Source organism: Ictidomys tridecemlineatus, chromosome 6 (assembly GCF_052094955.1).
Source record: "Ictidomys tridecemlineatus isolate mIctTri1 chromosome 6, mIctTri1.hap1, whole genome shotgun sequence".
Classification (NCBI taxonomy): domain Eukaryota; kingdom Metazoa; phylum Chordata; class Mammalia; order Rodentia; family Sciuridae; genus Ictidomys; species Ictidomys tridecemlineatus.
This window is the reverse complement of record NC_135482.1, coordinates 117,597,236-117,619,374: the sequence shown is the minus strand read 5'-3', so window position 1 is coordinate 117,619,374 and position 22,139 is coordinate 117,597,236. Positions and strand designations below refer to the sequence as shown.

The 22,139-nt window shown below is 35.9% G+C and overlaps 2 long non-coding RNA genes across 3 annotated transcripts; one reads left to right on the top strand and one right to left on the bottom strand.

Annotated features, from left to right (window-relative positions):
- Positions 1-720: 720 nt before the first annotated feature.
- Positions 721-21,939, top strand: LOC110597405 (uncharacterized). 2 transcript variants are annotated; one of them, XR_013423254.1, is made up of 4 exons: positions 721-858; positions 1,030-1,102; positions 3,173-3,243; positions 21,604-21,939. It is a non-coding gene; the product is annotated as an uncharacterized LOC110597405 (long non-coding RNA). The 2 variants fall into 2 exon arrangements; XR_013423255.1 differs by lacking the exon at positions 21,604-21,939 and adding an exon at positions 6,245-6,634.
- LOC144365001 (uncharacterized) lies at positions 10,888-14,866 on the bottom strand. The gene is made up of 3 exons (XR_013423256.1): positions 13,132-14,866; positions 11,678-11,745; positions 10,888-11,262 (listed from the first exon to the last, which is right to left on the bottom strand). It is a non-coding gene; the product is annotated as an uncharacterized LOC144365001 (long non-coding RNA).
- Positions 21,940-22,139: the final 200 nt, after the last annotated feature.

Here is a 22,139-nt window from a genome sequence, read left to right as displayed (position 1 = left end):
TGATCAGGTTTTTGGGTTTTCTGGCTAGCAACTACAGTTGCTGAGGGCCATTACCAAGTAGGAATGACGCATCAAAATTTCCTTGCCAAGTGTACCCCATGCTGGTTAGAGGACATTCAATGGGACATTGCATGCATGCTTTAATAAGGTGACCTTGCTCAAGGACCAAGGCAGATCCGGGTTTAGAGCTGATCAGGTTTGAGGAAGTAACAGGCTCCTTGAGTTTAAGGCATTGCCAGTTTAAGATAATGGGTTTTAGGGAAGTTGGAGGTTGAAGATTATTGCTGGGATTAGGGTGTTCCTGCTGCTTGTTCCCCTTGAGTTCTCCTGAGATAAAAATGGGATTTGGAGATAGCCTTGTGGAGTAGGTGAATTGTGCCGGCAGACAGCAGAAAGCGATTGCCCCTGGACCTGTGTGGAGGCGGTGTGAGAGCGGGAATAAAGAATTGCTGTTTGAACCTACAAAGGTGTGTGGTGGCTCGTGATTCTGGTGCCAAGCCGAGACCTTGGCATTTTGGTGGCCCGTATGAAGAACGAACCCGCGATCTTGGCATTATCAGCACCAAGCTCTAACCAACTGAGTTTTAAAAAAACTACAAAAATCCAAAACCAACAACATTTCTTACACAGGAAATATTGATGTAATTAAATGTAGAATTCTGATATAATTAAAATGTAGAAATTTGTTTCCACAACTTCTGTCTTTAGAATTGATCAGTCTTTTGGGTTTTCTGGCTAGCAACTACAGTTCTACTTATTTCTTCTCAATTCTAGTCTGAAAAGCCTGGAGTCTTTACTGTGAAGTACCCTCCTGTATGCCTACCAGGATGTGTTACAGGACCATTTTCAGAAGCAGAGGTAAATCACATTCAATATTGGCTTTGTGAACCTGGATATAGTGTAAGAGCTGCCCCCAAAACATGGAGACTGTGGAATATTCTATACACTAAAACTCAACTTGAAATATTGCCAAATAATGCATGAAATACAATAAGTATTTACTTAATATATTTTTCCAAACTCATTTAGGCTTTCAAGAAAATAATTAATACTCCTACAAATCAATCAGTACCAATGAAAGAAGCAAAGACACTCAAATCAGGTAAATTTTGCAATACAATTTCTCTGTAAAGATGTATACAAAAACATTTGACATGCCAGCAGTCTGTATATTTTAATTCATTTAAAAACTTCATTGTATACTGGCTGAATATTTTGTATCTTCTATGTGTCTGGAAATATTCCCTCAATTCAAGTCTTCATCATCTTTATTTTGTGTTGTTGCCTTCTAATTATTCATCACCATTTATGCATGTGCACCTCACATACATCCCGCTGGTGACATTTGTAGGTCATCTAGTTACAGTGCAAATATGAACAAGAATCACTTCATACAACATGGGGTCCAAGTATTTTAAAGTTAACTAGAAATTTTTCATGATATAAATTCTGCCTGCATATATTTAACTCTTTCCTCTGTCTTTTTAGTCATCTGTCATTACTCCTCATCAATCCCCATAATTTTTTTTTTAAAAAAGAATCAAATTGTATACTTTATTTATTTATTTATTTATTTTTATGTGGTACTGAGGATTAAAACCAGTGTTTCCCACATGCCAGGCAAGTGCTTTACAACTGAGCCACAACCCCTGTCCCCAAACCCCATATTTTTTTGACAAATAAAGATGCCATTGAATATTTTACTTTCTCTCTTGCAACTGTCTTTCCTGCCCTCTCCATTTCCTGTCCTGGCTTAATACAGAGCTTAGGCCCTACCTACAGAAAAGCTATCACATGTGAAGCCTTTTGTCCATACTAGCATATACCAGGATCTCAATCAAATATCTGGTCAAGTAAATAAGATTGGAGATAAAATTGTTCCTTCCAATCTAGGAGCAATGGGGTAATACCTGTAAATGAAGAATTTACAGTATGAGTTGCAAAGAATCAGTAGAAAAATTGGTCAAGTACTAAAAAAGACCGAGGAAGGAAACATCAGCCTACATACATAGGAAAGTAATGTAGATTAATTCTACTATTCCTGCTCCCTCTTTTCGAATCTACTGAACTTCTAGTTTACTTCAATCCCTTGTTGTGTGTTAACATCCACATATCAGAGAGAACATTTGACTTTTGGGTTTTGGGGATTGGCTTATTCTGCTTAGGTCAATACAAGAATAACTCAAAAGAACAAGTAAAAAATATCAATCTATTTATAAGAAAAGAATCTCCTAGCAACTCAGGATTACAGACTTGGGCAAAGTATCTTCATAGGCACCAAGTTAGAGCACTATCCTATAATATTAGTCATGGTACTTTTGAGTAAAGTGAAATGAAACCATTAAATCTTATATTTAAATCTTAAATATTTTATTTTTTAGAACAGCTTCATTAAGTGTAATAGATATAAAATAAAGAGAAAACACCAGCCTATGTCATTAGTGAGAGTTAAGGAAGACTTCATATAGGACAGTGAGTCCCAAATGCAGAAAAGAAATTTGTTAGAATAAAAGAAAAAACATTTCATAGATAAGGGACAGGGCATTATTAACAAAGGTGTAATAATATCAGTCATTTTGGAAATCACCAGTAGTGAAAGAGGGGTTGTTTGAAAGCTACTTATTCTAAGGTAGAACATAGTGAACAGTATGAATTATCATGTTTCTGTGGAACTATAAATTTTGTTTCTGAGGACTTTGCATTTATCTTGAGTGGTGAATCTTTGAGATACTTGTGTGCATTGAACCTGGTAACATCTAGCCCAAGAGGTTTCTGAAATTTTGGGTTAGTATAGATATTTTTTTAGAGGAGTCAATATTAGCTGGGCATACTGAAGCATATCTTTAATCTATCCTATCTATAGGAGGATGGCATATTTCAAGCCAGCCTGAGCATTTTCCAGAGATGGTGTCTCCAAATAATATAAAAGACCTAGGGATGAAAGTCAATTGCAGAATATTTGCCAAGCTTTGGGTTCATTTTCAGGGCCTCACCCAACCCCTCACAATCAGAACAAAAATTATAAGATAGTCACCTAAAAGTCAAAATTAATTTAAATGCATATTTGGGAGAATATAAATAGATTATTGTTAGAGATATTTATTTTTATTTTGCTAGAGGATCCCTCTTTATAACTCTCTAAGTCATTTAAGTATATCTATATATTTGTCAGGAAAACCATATTTACAAGTGACTCCAGAGGATGGGAGAAAAATTCTTGGTACCCAAATCCAGCAGCCAAAGGTATGTAAACATTTAAGTTTACATACCTGACTTCCTGTATTTTTCCTTGCTTTGATAATGAAGAATAGGCTAAATGAAATTACCTTTCAAATGAATGTTAGAATGGAAAGATCATTTATTATTTCATAAGCCAAAAGCATTCAAACTGGTTGTGAATCTACAAATAATTTAAGAATTCATGGTGCCTATAGATCAATTTTATGCTTGGGATTGAGGCAAAAAATATTTTGATTGTTTGTGCTTCTATTTTGATAATCTCCTTAAATGATCAACTAATAACTGGTTGAAATTAGGAACAAATTTAACAGCAAGGGCCACTGAATGCATTCATGTTAAAAGGTGGTCATTTTTTCTGGCTGAAAATTTTAGTATTACCAGCCTGTAATATCGTGGTCAAAGATTTCATTGTGCCTTGTCTTCAGTGATTTTTTTTCAAAGTAGGAAACTGACTCATTAGAGGAAAATAGCTGCCTGAGCAATTAGGTAAGAGAGCAAATAAATAGGAAAGGAAGAAATCAAAATATCACTGTTTGTAGAAGATATGGTACTTGACCTAGAAGATCCAACAAACTCCATGAAAAACTTCTAGAGATAATGAACAAATTTGGCAAAGTAGCAGGTTCCATAATGCACATGAAAAAAATCAGTCCGCTTTCCCATATACCAAAAATGAATCTTCTGAGAAAGCAATTAGAAAAAACATTTTTTCACAATATCTTTAAAAGATACCTAGGGTTGTTTCTTTTTTTAAAGTATTTTTATTTTAGTTGTTGATGGATTTAATTTAATTTATTTATTTATATGTGGTACTGAGAATTGAACCCACTGCCTCACATATGCTAGGCAAGGGCCCTACCACTGACCCACAGCCCCAGTCCCTTAGGGATATTTCTAAACAAGGAAGTGAATGACTTCCACATGAAAATTGTGGAACACATTGAATCAAGTAATTGAAGAAGACCTCAAAAGGTGGAAAGACCTTCCATTTGTATGGATAAGTAGAATTAATATTATTAAAAGGCCCATACTACCAATAGAAATATACAGATTCAATGCAATCTCCATCAAAAATGCCAGTGATATTTTTCACAGAACTAGGAAACAATAGTTCTAAAATTGATTTGGAAGAATAATAAACCCAGAAGAGCCAAAGTAATTCAAAGACAAAACAGTGACGCTGGAGGGATTATAAAACCTGATTTCAAATTATACTACAGAGCTATAGTAACAAAGCTGCATGATACAGGCATGAAATAGACACCTAGATCTATGGTACAGAATAGAAGACATCTATTCTTTGTCACCTGTTCTTTGACAAAGATGCCAAAAACATACACTGGAGAAAAGAAAGCCTTTTTCACAAATGGTGCTGAGACAACTGGTTATCCATATATAGAAGAGTAAAATTAAATCCTTGTCTTACCTTGCACAAAAATAATTTCAAAGTTGATCAAAGACTTAGGAATTAGAACAGAACCTATGCAACTCCTAGAAGAAAACATTGGGCCAACACTCCAACATAAAGGCACAGGCAACTAAGACCACTAAAGCTCAGGAAATGATCCAAGAGTTTATCAATGGGATGGCATCCAATTTCTGCACAGAAAAGGAAACCAAGGGAATGTGAAGAGAGAAACTACAGAATGGGAGAAAATCTTGGCTAGGTATACTTCTGACAGAGCATTATCTAGAATAGATACACCAAAAAATATAATAACCCAATTCATATATTGGCAAATGAACAGGCACTTCTCAAGAGAAGAAATAAAAATGGCCAACAAACATTTGAAAAAAAATGTACATCATTAGCAATTAGGGAAATGCAAATCAAAGAACTGAAATTTTATTTTACACCAGTCAGAATGGCATCTATCATGAATAAAAAATAATAAACAATGCTGCAGAGGATGTTGAGGAAATGGAATACTTCACACTTTTGATGGGATTATAAATTATAAATTATAAATCACTACAACAATTATGGAAATCAGTATGGAGGCTCTTCCAAAGATTAGGCTTAGAATCACCAATATACAGCTGTACCACTCCTTGGTTTTTCTTCTAAATTAAAAAAGTTATCATATTATGATAATACATGGATACCCATATTTATATCAGCACAGTTCACAATAGTTACACCATAGTAGCAGCCTAGGTGTCTGCCAATGGATGAATTGTTAAAGTAAATGTGATGGATATACACAAAATGTAGTTTTATTCAGTCATCAAGAAAACTGAAATTATTTCATTTACAGTAAAATGGATGCAATGGAGACCATTATATTAGCAAAATAAGTCAATCTCAGAGGGCTGAGGGGCATTTTTTTATTTACATGAAGTAGCTAGAGAGAAAAAGGAAAAGAAAGGTGAAGGCTGATGTCATGAAAATCAAAGGGAGATTACTAGAGGAAAAGGACCAAGGAATGGAGGGGTGGGGATGAATGGGGCAATTCCTAGGGAGTGATATTGGGCAAATTATATTAGTACATTGTGTGCATTGTATGAATATGTAAGAACATATTCCATCAGTATATGTGACTATAATGCACCAGAAAAATGTGGAAGAAAGACAAAAAGAAAGAAAGAAGAATAGCCAGTCCCTTTTAAGGGGATTGCCTCCCAGGATGGGACATTTGCTGTTAGAGCACTAAAGATAACTTCCCAGTTTATTTCTGTACTATATCAGAAATCACTAAAAATTATGAACCATGCTTTATCCAACCTCTTTTGTGGATATTAGAATGTAAAAGTGTGGGTGCAGTTATTGGGGAATTATAACATTTGGGAGGGGTGTTATTGTCCTGTTTTCCCTTATACTCAGTATTACTATCCGAAGGTTTATGCATGCATTTGGATGTATTTCTTCTTCATTGTTATATGTGGGTCTTTTTGGAGAACTGCTTTCTCTGTGCACTGACCCTGGGCAAAGGCTATATCTCAGTGTCAAACCCTAAATGGGCATGACCAAAGAGGTAGGTTTACCCATCATCATCTCTTTCAGAGGAAAGAATAATAACCAGCAAGAGCAACAAACTAGAAGGAAAATAAACTTCAACTAATAATTGCATGCTTAGTTAAAAGCATCTCTAAGACTCCAATAACTAAAGAGAAGAAATGGGAAACCACAGACTGCATGGATGAAAAATAAGGCAACAGTGACAGTTAAATTAACTAAACTCAGAAAAATAGGTGAAAAAAGTGGTAAGATGGAGCAGAAAGGAAGAAATGAGGGGAAAATTAATAAAAATAAGATAATGGCATTAAAATGAGAACAAAAAGTGATATGGAGAGAAAAACCAAGAAATTAAAAGGAAAAAATGAGATAAGAAGAGCTGTTTTTCCTTTATTCCAATGATTCTGGGATGCCATATTGTTTCCTTGTGCTTTTAAATCTCTGGGCATCATGCAAAAGTATATTTTTTATTCTCCACATGTTTCTGGAGTTTTCTATTATTTTGATATCTAATTTCATTTCATTATGATATTAGGAGATGGAGGGCATTATCTTAATTTTTTGAATTTGCTATGACTTGTTTTGTGTCCTAGATATATGATTTACTGAACTGATGGTTCTATGTGCTGCTGAGTACAATGTGTATCTGCTATTGTCAGATAAAATATTCTGTACACATCTGTTAAATCTCTTCATTTTGAGGAAAAACAGAATTTGCGGAACTTTGGTGATATTTGTCCATATGATGTAGACATAGGTGAAAGTCCTGTATTGAAGTCAAGCCCACTTAGGACCTGTTACATTAGGTAGAATAAGTTTTTTGTTTTCTTTTTTAAATGACATTTTGTGTACTGTCATTCAGGCATGAATATATACTGTCATTTATCTTCTTATTGGATTGTTCCCTTTATCAATATTCATTTTTTTGACCTCCAGACAATTACTTCTTAAAGAATAAAATTTGAAATATGAGAATAGCTACTCTTATTTCCTTTGGCTTCCACTTGGATGTAATTTCATTTTCTATCCTTTCACTTTTATTCTATGAATGTCTTTACCAATCAGGCATACTTCTTGCAGAATAGTTGGATTATTTTTATTAATTCAACATTTCTTATATTTCATATGTCTTATAATTGAAGAATTTACTGAATTCTTTCATTTAATTTCTAATATAGGATTTGCTTTTAATTTAAATTTGCTTATCTACTGTATGCTTTCCCTTGCTCTTCTCGTGGATTTTAATCTAATGTATGGAATTTTCCTTTGAGCATCTTGTGAACACTGGCTTGATTGTCAAAATGTTTTAGTTCATTTTTGTCTTGGAAGGCCTTTATTTGATCTTTGAATCTGAAGGATAACTTCAATGCATATAGCCATGTAGGCTGGCAATATTTCACTTTTAGGGCTTGAAATATATCATTGCAGGTGCTCCAATCCTTTAGAGTTACACTGATGCCTTATCATTTATAAGCCAGTTGGTCCTTCTCCCTTGAATTTTAAAATCTCTCTTTGCTCTGAGTTTTGGAATTTCATCTGAAACACAGAATGGAGAGTTCCTTATTTGATTATGTCCATTGGGGATTCTAAATGCCTCTTGTGTCTTGATGTTCACCATGTTTTCATGGCAAAAGAGATTTTCTGTTAAAATTTCATTGAATAATAATATTGAGTAAGAGTTTTATATTATTCATCTCTAGCTACACTCTTTTCTCATGGCCCGAGCATTCAATTTGGTCATTTTTTTTATTAGAGGTTTATACTTTTACATAGTAGTTGAGTTCATTCCAATATGCTCCCCCTTTTCTGGAAATTGATTTCAGTTCATGATGCCCTTTTTTTCTTCCCAATCTCCCTTCTCTCTCCCATTGTCCTTCCTCTATTCTACTAGACTTTTTTGCACTTGCCCATGAATTTTTATGTGGTTGGTCCTTTGTGTGATCATTCCTTTACCTATTTCTTTCCATTAATTTACTCTAGCTTTCCATATGAATGAAAACATTTGAGTTTCTGATATTGGCTAAATTCACTTCATATAATAGTCTCCATTTCTATGTATTTGTCAATAAATACCATAATTTCATCCTTTTAAATGGCTAAGTAGAGCTCCAGTGTGTGTGTGTGTGTGTGTGTGTGTGTGTGTGTGTGTGTGTCACAGTTTCTTAATCCATTTATCTATTGATGGGCATCTTGGTTGATTGCATAATTCAGGTATTGTAAATTGTGCTGCTATCAACATAGATGTGGCTGTATCACTGTTATATGCAGATTTTAGATCTTTTAGCTGTGTCTTATGGTGTGTTCATCCCTAGTTTGTTGAGGAATCTTCAAACTGCTTTTGAGAGTGTATTAGTCTGCAGCCATACCAAAAATGTCCACATGTTCCTTTCTTGGCACAACCTCACCAGCATTTATAGATGTTTTATTCTTGACTGTTTGGAGTCAGATGAAATCTTAGCATAATTTTGATTTGCATTTTCTTGATTGCTAGAGATGTCAAATATTTCTTCATAATATATTGGTCTTTTGTGTTTTTTTTCTATTGAGAAGTTACTGTTTAGTTATTTTACCCATTTATTAATTTTGATTTTTTGTGTGTATGTGTGTGTGCTGTTGATTTTTCATTATTTGTAGATTTGTATATTGTAGATATTAATATCCTATTGGAAAAAGTAGTTTTCCAAGATTTAATCCCATTTTTAGTTCTGTCTTCATGCTCTTAATTGTTTACAAAGCAGTGCAGAAACTTTTTAGTTTAATACCATACCACTTATTGATTTTTGTTTTATTTCTTGTGCTCTATGGCTCATGTAAAGGATTTTGGTGTCAGCTCCTCTGTGATTGAGTGATACTCCTGTTTTCATCTAGCCATTACAATAGTTTCTTGTCTAAATACTAGGTCTTTGATACATTTCAATTTGAGTTTTGTACAGAGTGAAATACAGAGTTCTAATTTTACTTTTATTATATACAACTGTCCCATTTTCTAGCATCATTTGTTAAAAGGGTGTCTTTGTTCCAAGATATATTTTCGTCATCTTGGTCAAATGTCACATGGTGGAGGTTTCTGGGTTTTTCTGTGACCCTGTTATTGCATTGTTCTTCATGCCTCTTTTGGTGCCAATACCATGCTGTTTTTATTACTACAACTTTGTAGTATAAGTTTATATTGTGTGTAATGATACCTCTTGCTTCACTTTCGTTGCTTAGTATTGCTTTGGTTATTCTGAGTCTCCTATTCTTACAAATAAATTTAATAATTTTTTTAACTCTTTGAAGAATATCATTGTTATCATTGATGGAGATTGCATTAAATCTGTATATTGTTTTGGTAATATGGCCATTTTGGCAATATTAATTCTGCCTATCCACAAACATGGGCTGAATTTTCATCTTTAAGGTCTTCAGTTTTTTTCAGTGTTATATCATTTTTATTGTAGAGCTATAATCCTACTTATTTAGATTAATTTCCAAGTATGTTTTTATTTGATTTGATATTGGGATTGCAAATGGGATTGTCTTTCTGATTTCTTTTCTCTGAAATGAATTATTTTTGAGGTATAGGAAAGCTATTCATTCATGGATATTTAACTTGTATCCTGCTACTTTGCTAAATTCATTTTTAAGCTCTAGAAGTCTTTTGGTGGAATATTTTGGACCCTCTAGGTATAGGATCATAATGAGAGAATAGGATCATATTGTCAGTAAACAGAGATAATTTGACTTCTTTTCCTATTCATATCCCTTGATTTCATTTTCCAGCCTGATTGCTTTGGTTCATTTTTAAAGGAGTATAATGAATAATAATGGTGGGAGTGGATAGTTTTTTCTTGTTCCTAAGTTTAGTGGAAGTCTTTTTTGCTTTTCACCTTTTGGTATGATGTTGGCTTTGGGTTTGTCATAATGGCCTTTATGGTGATGAGGTAACTTCCTTTGATCTGTAGCTTCTCCCACTTTTTGTAATATGAATGGGTGTTGAATTTTATTGAAGGTCTTTTTTGCATCTGTTGAGATAATCACATGATTTTTGTTCTCAATTTTGCTTACGTGATACATCACATTTATTGATTCATGTATGTTTACCCAGCCTTGCTTCCCTGGAATGAAACTCAGTTGATCATGGTGTAGTATCTTCTTGATGTGTTTTTGAATGTAGTTTGACAATGTTATTTAGAACTTCTTCACGTATGTTCATCAGGGATAATATTCTGTAGTTTTCTTCTCTTGATCATCTTTGTCTGATTTTGGTATCAAGGTTATACTAGCTTCATAAAAATTGAAGCTAGTATAACTCCCCAATATAAAGGGAGTGTCCCCTTTCTTTCAATTTCTTGAGACTGATATTTCTTCTCTGTAAAGTTTTGTCTTCTCTGTAAAGTTTTGTTATGAATCAATCGAATGAAGTGAAAGGTTTCTACAATGAAAACTAAAGAACACTAAATAAAGAAATTTAAAAAGACCTTAGATGATGGAAAGATCTGCTGTTTTTGGATAGGTAGAATTAACATTGTAAAATGGTCCTAATAACAAAAGGACTATATGGATTTAATGTAATTCTTATTTAAATCCTAAGGACATTCTTCATAGAAATAGAAAAAAAAGAAGTCATGAAATTTATTTAGAAAAATAATAAACTCAGAATAGATAAAGCAATCTTTAGCAATAAAAGTGAAACAGGAGACATCACAATATCAGACCTTGAATTATACTACAGGTGTATAGTAATAAAAATGGTATGGTGTTAGCACCAAAATAGACATGCAGACCTCTGGTACAGAATAAAATACACATAGACAATTCCACATAAATACAATTATCTTATTTTAGAGAAAGGCATGCAGTGGAGAAAAAATAGTCTTTTCAACAAATGGTGCTGGGAAAACTGGAAATCCATGTGTAACAAAATGAAATTAAATTTCTATCTCTCACTCTGCATAAAACTCACCTGTAAGTGGATCAAGAACTTGAGCATTAGACCAGAAACTCTGAGCCTAATAGAAGAAAATGTAGGCCCAAATATACATCATGTCGGCTTAGGAACTGACTTCCTTAACAAGACTCCTAAACTGCAAGAATTAAAATCAAGAATTAACAAATTGATTAGAATCAAATTAAAATGCTTCTTCATAGCAAAGGAAACAAGAATTTGAAGAGATAGCCTACAGAATTGGAGAAAGTCTTTGCCACCTGAATCTCAGATAGAGCATTAATCTCCAAGATATACTAAATTCTCAAATAATATTAACACAAAATAAACAAAGAATCTAATTAATAAATGGCCAAATGTACTGAACAGGCACTTAAATAAGAAGAAATATGATTGATCAATAGATATATAAAAACTATTCAATATTTCTATCAGTTAATGAAACTCAAATTAAAACTACACTGAGATTTCATCTCACTCCAGTCAGAATGGCAATTGTCAAGAATACAAATAACAATAAAGATTGGTGAGAATGTGAGGGGAAAAGTACTCACATACATTCCTGGTGGGACTGAAAATTGGTACAACCTCTGGAAAGCAGTAGGGAGATTCCTCAACAAACCTGAAATGGAATCATCATTTGTTATAGTTATCTCATTCCTCAGTAGATACCCCCAAATTTAAACTCATCATACTACAGTGATGTAGACACATTAATATTTATTGCAGCTCAATTCACAATAGCTAATCTATGGAAGCAGCCTAGGTGCCATTCAACAGATGAATGGATAAAGAAAAATACACACACACACACACACACACACACACACACATAATAGAATACTAATCAGCAATAAGAGAAGTAAAATTGTGGCATCTGCTGATAATGGATGGAACAGAAGACTATCATTCTAAGGGAAATAAGCTAATCCCCCAAAACCAAAGGCCAAATGTTCTCTCTGATATGCAGATGCTAACTCACAATAAGGGTGGGTGGGTGGGTAGGGAAGAATTGAAGTACTTTGGATTAGACAAATGGGAATGAAGTAAAGGGAGGAGGGATGGGAACAGAAAGATAGTAGAATGAATCAGACATTCATTACATTCTTATGTGCATATATGATTACATGACCAATGTAAATCTACATAATGTACAACCAGAAGAATGAGAGGTTATGCTCCATGTATGTATAATATATGAAAATACATTCTACTGTCATGTATAACTAATAAGAACAAATAAAAAAAGAAATATATTGATGATAAACTCTTGTTTTCAGTTCGTTAAAAAAGCAGATAGTAGTATGAGCAGATGCTATCTAAACCATTTAGTTTTGAACAATGGTAAAAATGCAATTAATTAGGGAAAAAGTAAATTTGATGGGAAGTTAGAATAGACCACAATTTTATAAAGTGAAAAAAGAGAATGCAGAAGAGCAGTAGCAGGCAATGTTTATTCAGAGGAATGAGAAAAATAGAAAAATCATGGTGTTGGAGAGAGGGAGAGAGAATATTAGAATTTGGCCAAGAGTAGAAGATAATATTGGGAGAGAAATAAGTAAAATATACACATGAAAATAATAGAATATCAAACAATCTAATAAATCTGTACCTTCACAAGGCAATGCTAGCAAAAGAGAATTACATTAAAAATGCTAAATATGAGAGAACACAAGACAAATGTATGTGTGTGTGTGTTCTAAATATGAGAGAACACAAGACAAATGTGTATATATATATATATAATATATGATACAATATGTATCAAATTATTATATAACGTATAATATATATCAAATTATATAATAATTTGATTATTATACAAATAATTATCAAATTATATAATAATTTGATTATTATACAAATAATCAGAACAGCCAGCATATCTCTCTCTCTCTCTCTCTCTCTCTCTCTCTCTCTCTCTCACACACAATACACACACACACACACACACACACAGGAAGGAATAAGGTAAAAATTGTTAAAAAATACATATAAATAAAGCTACCTTCTGATGTGATGGAATTTTTCTTAAAAATCTACATTATAGCCATTAGGTGGAATCCCGCCAGCCAAGCCCATATTGACCCTTGGGCTGAGTAGGGGATTTCAGAAGGGGAAGGAAGCAGTACAATCCCATCCCCCACAGCGGACACTCTATGGAGGCAGTCAGCAGCCACCGTCTGGGAAAGCTGAAGTAACCACCGCCACTCTCCGACAGATTGCAACATCAAAACAGGTGTGTGTCACTCAGCTCACCCCCCAGACGTCGGGGAATTCGCATAAAATCTCTCCTAGGCTTTCCGGGGGAGGGAGTATCAGAGTGAGCCTGCATAAAGGCTAGGGGGAAACTAGAGACACCTGACTTCCAACCCCTCCTCCCAGCAGCAGCCAAAAGGAAACCTGGCTAGCCAGCGCTGGGGGAGGGGCAAGCAGAAAAAATCAAAGTGATAGAGTGCGGGGGATCCCAACAGCCAACAGCAGGACCCCGGAGATCCAGGCCGACTGATTCGCGCGGCCTGCCCAGCGGCTACAGAAGGCGTGGCGCCGCAGAGAAGCGATTAATTAGCAAGCAGGGAGATTAGTGACTGCCATTAGGTGGAATCCTGCCAGCCAAGCCCACACTGACCCTTGGACTGAGTAGGGGATTTCAGAAGGGGAAGGAAGCGGTACAGTCCCATCCCCCACAGAGGACACTCCACGGAGGCAGTCAGCGGCCACCATCTGGGAAAGCTGAAGTATACACCGCCAATCTCTGACAGATTGCAACATCAAAACAGATTACAACATCAAAACAGCTGACACTCCACCAAGGCAATCAGCGGCCACCATCTTGGAAAGCTGAAGTATCCACCACCACTCTCCGACATATTGCAACAACAAAACAGGAGAAACCAAGACTAGCAGGAGAAACCAGGAGACTAGAGGCAACATCCTGGCGAGTGGGCGGCTGGAAACCGCAGGCCCGCTGGCGACAGTTCACCCACTGCCTGCATAACTGGGCGGTAGGAGAACGCTGCCCACAGGCGACCGATCACCCGCCAGCGGCCTGTGATACTGGGCGGCTGGAGACCACGCGCCTACCGCGACAGGGAACTGAAACCAAACAGACTTAGTCCAGTCACACCCCCCCATTAAGACACCCCAGCAAGGAGCCTGGGGCCCGCCACAGCAGAGTAGTGTCCTCACTGGAGCTCAGATGTCGGAATTCCTTCCCAGCTGAATCCAAGTTAGCAGGCATAGTTTAACAACACAAAGGAGAGAAATCAGAGTAATACAGAATATTCAAGTTGAATATTCAAGGCATCCTTGCAGAATCTAGAGTTAGGGATCTTATTTGTGATTTAGAAATCTGGAGACTACAAAAGTAAGGGATTTTATATGTTGTTTTGATGCCTCTCCTAGCATCTAAACAGTGCCTGGCACCTAAAAGACTCAGATGATGCTAAGTGTTATGTGATAAATGAATTAATGAATAAATAAATCACCTGAAAGATGGTTGAGAGCATAATCATACAAGGACATCATTCATTCTATCATAGATGATATTTTTAAATAGTGAAAGCTTTTTTGTTTTATAAGGCCAGAAGTTATTGCACATGATGAGAGAGCTCTGCTGTTCCATTAATGTTAACCCTCATTATACAAATCCTATTCTAAAAAAATACTTAGCACCACAACAATAAGACAAAAGCCAAGACAAGACACATTCCAGACACCTTGAGAGTTAAATGGGAACCTGGAAATAATTATCCTATTTATAAAAAATACATAACATGGAAAATGTAAGCAGTGGGGAAAGACTTCCTCTTTTAAGCAGTATTGTATTCTATAATGTTTTAATTGACAAAATAATATTTACCTAAAATATTTTTAAAATGTAAAACAGTAATACAATGATTCTTTGACATTGAATATTATTATTTTCATGATCCAGCTTTATTTAAAAGTGTTCACTAAAATATTAAATGATGATAATCCTATTCATCTTCTAATTGTATAATTTAAATTAGTTCACATTATATATTGAATCATTCAATTTAAACCTATAGGCAAATAGAGATTAGCATATGTTTTGATGATGGATGACAGGTCATACACATATATTTGTATGTGTATATTATATTCCGCTCTTCATCTTCCTCCCACAGCAGTCTGGTTTCCATCTGTACCACCCCACTGAAACTGCCTTCACCCAGAGACTGTCTTCTTGGTCAGTAAATCACAGGGGTAATTTTGGTTCTTAACTTACTTGACAGATAAAAGAATTTGGAACTATTCTGACTTCCTTAAACTCTCTACCCTCTTGATGTACATTTTTTTAAAAAAAATTTGTTTTAATTAGTTATACATGACAATAGAATGCACTTATATACTTTACTATATCATACATAGATGGGATATAATTTCTCATTTTTCTCAGTATGCATATTGTAGAATCACATTGGTCATTTGTTCCTTTGGTATTTGTTCCTTTGGGATTGGCTGACTTCACTTGATGTACTTTTAACGTAGACTTCATGCTCCTTTCTTTCCATATGGCTTCCTAATTATTTGGCCCTAAATTCTCAATCTCTTTTTCCTTTTCTCCATTTCCACAATTGTTAAGTTTTACTTCTCCAGCTTCGCAAATAAGAACACCAGGGAAAATCTTTGACCCTCACTTCCTTTCTGCCCTCTTGTTTATCCTGCTCTAAGTGGGATCACTATAGTAGACTTTAAACTATACTACAGAGCAATAGTAACAAAAACAGCATTGTATTGGCAGCAAGACAGACTGGTAGACCAGGTACAGAATAGAGGACACAGAGACTAACCCACAAAATTACAATTATCTTACATTAGACAAAGATGCCAAAAACATGCATTGGAAAAAAGAAAGCATCTTCAACAAATGGTGCTATGAAAACTGGAAGTCCATATGCAACAAAATGAAATTAAACCCATATCTCTCCCCATGCACAAAACTTAACTCAAAATGGATCAAGGATATAGGAATTAAACCAGAGACTCTGCGTCTAAATAAGAAAAAGTAGGCCTTAATCTTCATCATGTGAGATTAGGCCCCAACTTCCTTAATAAGACTCCTATAGTGCAAGAATTAAAACCAAGAATCAATAAATGGGATGGAATCAAACTAAAAAGTTTCTTCTCAGGAAAAGAAACTTCCTGGGAGCAAATCTTTACCCCTCACACATCAGATAGAGCACAAATCTCTAGGGTATATATTGAATACAAAAAGCTAAGCACCAAAAATAATAATAATAAATAAATAACCCAATCAACAAATAGGCCAAGGACTTGAACAGACACTTCACAGAAAAGGATATACAATCGATCAACAAATATATGAAAAAGGCTCACCATCTTTAGCAATCAGAGAAATGCAAATCAAAATCACTCCAAGATATTATCTCACTCCAGTCAGAATGGCAGCTATTATGAAGACAAACAACAGTAAATGTTGGCAAGGATGTGGGGGGAAAAGTACACTCATACATTGCTGCAAATTGGTGCAGCCAATTGGAAAGTAGTATGGATATTCCTTGGAAATATGGGAATGGAACCACCATTTGACCCAACTATCCCTCTCCTTTGACTTTACCAAAGGATTTAAAAACAGCATACTACAGGGACACAACCACATCAATGTTTATAGCAGCACAATTCACAATAGCTAAAATGTGGATCCAACCTAGATGCCCTTCAGTAGATGAATGGATAAAAAAAATGTTGCATATATACACAATGGAATATTACTCAGCAATAAAAAAATCATTTGCAGGTAAATGGATGGCATTGGAGAAGATAATGCTAAGTGAAGTTAGCCAACCCCCCCAAAAAACAAATGTTGAATGTTTTCTCTGATATAAGGAGGCTGACTCATGGTGGGGGTAGGGAGAGGGAACATGGGAGGAATAGATGAATTCTAGATGAGGAAAAGGGGTGGGAGGGAAAGGGAGGAGGCAGGGAATTAGCAAGGATGGTGGAATGTGATGGACATCATTATCCAAAGTTCATGTATAAAGACACAAATTGGGTGTCAACCTACTTTATATACAGAAATACCAAAAATTGTGGTATATATGTGTAATAAGAATTGTAATGCAAAAAAGTATATTATAAAAACATGAGTTAGCGTGAACATAATTTATATACAAATATATGAAAAAATTGTGTTTTATCTGTGTAATAAAATTGTAATACATTCCGCTGTCGTGTATTTAAAAAAATAAAATCAATAAGAAAAAAGAAAACAATGATCCTACTAAGAAAAAAAAGTGATACACACACACACACACAAAATGGAGATTCATTCAGCCATAAAGAAAAACAAAATGTATGTTATTTGCAAGAAAATGGGTAGGTTGAGACTATTATGTTAAAAGAAATAAGCCAAACTCAGTACTTCAAGTTTTCTTTCAAATGTGGAAGCTATTGAAGCAAAAGAAAAAGAAAAGCAAGGGTGGGGTGTTGTGCAGGAATATGGTGAGAATCAAAGGAAGATCAATAGAGTCAAAAGAAAGGGAGCAGGGAAGGAAGGTGAGGAGGGAAAAGAGAAATACTGGGGAATGCTAATGTTCAAATTATACTGTATGCATGCACAATTACATAACAAATCCCATCACTATAATGCACCAATAACAAATGTGGGAAAAATACACACACACACACACACACACACACACACGCACAATGGAAACAAATATCAAAGTTGCATTTGATGACCAAGGTGAGAGTAAATGGAGTTATTTTGTGAAATAAATATCACAGTCTATTAAGATGCAACAGAAATAACATGGCAAGGGATTAATCTGATACAGGATTATGATCTGGAACATAAAAGTTTGGAATTACATTGCAATATGTAATGGTACTTCAAAGGCATTTTTTTAGGAAGCTGAGATAGTTTCATTGGTAAAAATCACACTTAAAGAAAAATATATCAGAATTCCATGCAAACATTTCCAGAAAATTATAGAGATCTGAAAAACTCTCAAATCTGAAATCATAATTATCATGTTTATCATAATGTCTATAAAACAATGTAAGAAATATGCAGATCAACACCCAAATGAAAATGAATGCAAAATTCTTCATATAATTTTGGAAAGCCTATCGTAACAATGTGTACAAATAATGCACCAGAACAGCTGGGAATTTAGCCTGGAATGGAAAGTTGATTTAACATTTGAAAATCTGTCAAAGTACTTCACAATATTAAGATGTTTATGAAAAGAAACCAAGAAATAATCTCCATGAAGGCAATATAATGACAAAAATCTCATGTCAAGTCATATTTAAAACTCTTGGCATACAAAACTTGGAAACTTTTGAACCATATTGTGCCTCAAGAGAACATAACACAACATTTTGTGGTGAAGGAATAGACAATTTCCCCTTAAGCTCAGAAACAAAGCAAAGCTATCTACCCTACTTCTATCCAACATCTCTGCTGTAGGGATTAGCCAAAAACACAATAATAAAGGCAAATAAGTTTTAAAACAGACAAAACATAATTGACTCAGTATAAAATTTTTAGCATCCTACAAAAAGTTATAAAATCTACGTGCAATTCATAATATCGAAAGATGTGTGATCCATATACATAAAATAATTTTATTCTTCTTGAGTAGCAATGAAATTCACAAACTAAAATAAGAAACACCTTTTATAATAATATACGGGGAATGCATTTATAAAACATGAATGATTTATGTAAGAAAAACCATAAAATGTTCCTCAGATAAAACAAATGCCTAAATATGTTGAATAAATGCCATATTCATGATCAAATGTCTTTTTTTATCTATAAAATGCTCTACTATTAACATACTCTGTACACTTCTGAGCGTCTAGAACACTGGATATTCTCGGTAAGGACTCCAATGTGCCCCTGCGTGCCCAGCGTTGTCAGAGGACTCACCCACCCGCGGTCTGGACAAGACCTTCCTCTCAGGCTCCATGTTCCCTTTGTCCTCTTCTCCTAGAAGGCGGGGAGTTGAGGGCAGAGGTGGGTTTCTTTTCTTTTGTTTTGCTGATGTTTAGAGGCAGGGCCTTCAACAAGTGGGCAGGAAGCCTTCCACAGGGCAGGGGACCCTTGCAGGTGGCACATATGGCGAGTCCCTCCACCTTTTCTCTTTGGGTAGAACCGAGACCCAGTGCCCTGGACCAGGGCTTCCTCACCTTCCGGGACCCTGAAGGCCTTTACTCGCGGTTGTGGGCCCAGCAAGGTCGCGCAGGGCCCGGATGTGCGGGCTCCACGGGCTCCAAGGGCTCCTGGGCAGCCCCTGCCACCTTCCTCACCACACGAAGTCCTTCCTGAGGGGACAGATAGGGTCTGGAGACCAAGCCGCACGCAGAGTCTGGGTCCCCACAGGCCGCTGCCATGGGGTCCTCCAGCGGGAGGGCCTCGCCTGGCGGCCAGTGGGCAAAAGCTGCCAGATGATGGGTGTCCACAAGACCTATCCCCACCCCCAACTCTCCCTCCCAGCAGAGAGGAGCACCCCAGGTGGCCCACGGAGCAGGCAGCACTGCAGTCTTTGCCACTTGGCTGCTGGAACTAGCAGACACTTCTTTTATTGCTGTGAGTCATACCTTCCTCATTCTGCAATAGACTTCAGATATCCCTTTTTTCTGCATAATATCCTGAGGATTTTATGTAGAAATCTACAAATTCTAAAGTCTGTGTGCAAATGCAAGGAATTTGGGGGACAAGTGTGAAAAAATATGAAGAAAAAAGGACTTATGCTTCCCAATATGTTGTTAGTTTATACTGATCAAAACAACCCTATTTCCATAAAGACACATAAATCAATGTAGTGGAAAACATTGAGAGTACAGAGTAGACCCACATTTATATGGCCAATTGATTACCAAAAAAAAAAAAAAAAAGTTAAAGTACTTTTACGGAGAAAAGAATACAGGAATATACATGGGGCAGGGGGACCTCGTCCACATTGTACACAATGTAAAAATGTTAGACAATTTCAATGGGAGACTTCATGTAATGTCATAAATTATATAACTTTTAGAACATGACACAAAGGAAAACCACATAAACTTTTAGAACAAGATAGAAAGTGTGTGGGTTGGCAATGATTTCTGAAACACAACATAAAGAGCATTAATCAGAGAAAAATAATAAATTGTAATTTATAAAAACGAAAAAGAAAAGTAAACTGCTGTTCAAATTAGAAAAGCATGTTATATATGAATTTTTAAAACATAGAGCTCTGGGCTGGGTTTGTGGCTCAGAGGTAGAGCACTCACCTAGCACGTGTGAATTGCTAGGTTTGATCTTCAGCACTACATACAAATAAACAAATAAAATAAAGATATTATTCCCAACTATAACTAAAAATAATTTTTAAAAAACCCATAGCTCATAAAGAACTTTAGCCTATAGCACATAAAGAATGCATTCAATGAAATAACAAGGCAAGCAAACTTAAAGAGGGTGAAGTGTTTGAATAGACTTCACTTAATAACATATACAAATGCAAAAAATACATGAAATGTTCAAATCATTGGTCATTTGAGGAATAAAGAATAAAATCAGAATGTCTTACAAATATCATCTTAATAGTGGTTGTCATATTTTACGTCAATATTTGATGATACTTTGACATTGGAATATTGTGTTCTTAGGAAGCAAAATTGCCCTTCACATGGTTTATGAATTCCTAGAAAAAGAAATAATTTACCTGTGATCATGCCTTTGATATGAAAACCAATCAGTCCTAAATAAATATTCCTGTCTGCCCCTTTTTATCAGATTTCTGCAGTCTGGAATATTGCCTTCCTTTTATAAACTATTCAGAACCAGGAATTGGACAATCAGAGAACAATCTATTATGGTTTGGATATGAGGATTCCTCCCCGCCACACACGCACACGCACACCCACCCACCCCCCCCACCCCCCCCCCCCCCACACAAACTCCTGTTGATGTACGAATATTTGGAGCTAAAATGATTTGATTGTGAGAGCCCTAACTTAATCAGTCTATTCTGGTCTGCATGGACCGACTAGTTGTTAAATATAGTCAGGTGGAGCATAACTAGAGGGAAATAAAAGAGGGGACTATGGTATAAAAAGAAGGGATGGGAACAAAGCAAAACAGAAACCCAGCAGGCCAAACATTACATATGGTAGCTCAGGTCAGGCATCTGTGGCATGTGGTAATAATATATGCACCTCAAAATGCTTCAGCAGCTCTGTTCCTACAGCCTTGCCAGTGGCAGCCCACATGGACTAAGACTGCTAGGACATGGTCTGCTGCATTTCTGAAAACATCAGATAAGGAAAGAGCAATTTGAAACTATCTGGGGCTCCAACCAGCAGCCCTACCAAGCAAGTGCCTCCTCCACTCCCACCAAAGCACCTGGTCTGTTGGAGATGAGTCCAGGACAAAAAGGATGCTCATGACTGTCAGGATGAAATCTCAGCGACTGTTTTGAATATTTGATTTTTGCAGAACTGAAAGAGTTCATTGCCCCAGCATGACCTGCCCTTTGGAGAAACACTACCCAGTCTTTAAGTCAAGTACTCTGCAAGCTGGCATTGCATAGGAGGCTACCTTCTGGAAAAATCTGAAGCCACCACCATGAGGGGGACTGTGCTGCTAAATAGTCTGAAGGTAAAGCTAAAGCCCTTGTGTGGCTCAAGCAGTAGCGCGCTTGCGTGCGGCCCAGGTTCGATCCTCAGCACCACATACCAACAAAGATGTTGTGTCCGCCGAGAACTAAAAAATAAATATTAAAAATTCTCTCTCTCTCTCTCTCTCTCTCTCTCTCTCTCTCTAAAAAAAAAAAAAAAAAAAAAAAAAAAAAAAAGCTAAAGCCCTTGTCTCTAGGAATATGTGCCTCATGTTGAATTTGCCTCATTTTAGGCAATTTCAATTTCAATTTCAATGCCCAGGTTGAATTTGCCTCATTCTAGGCAATTTCCCTCCTTCTATAAACTGAGTTTAGATAGGTCCACCTTCCCAGCGCCCCATGTCAGGAAAAGGCA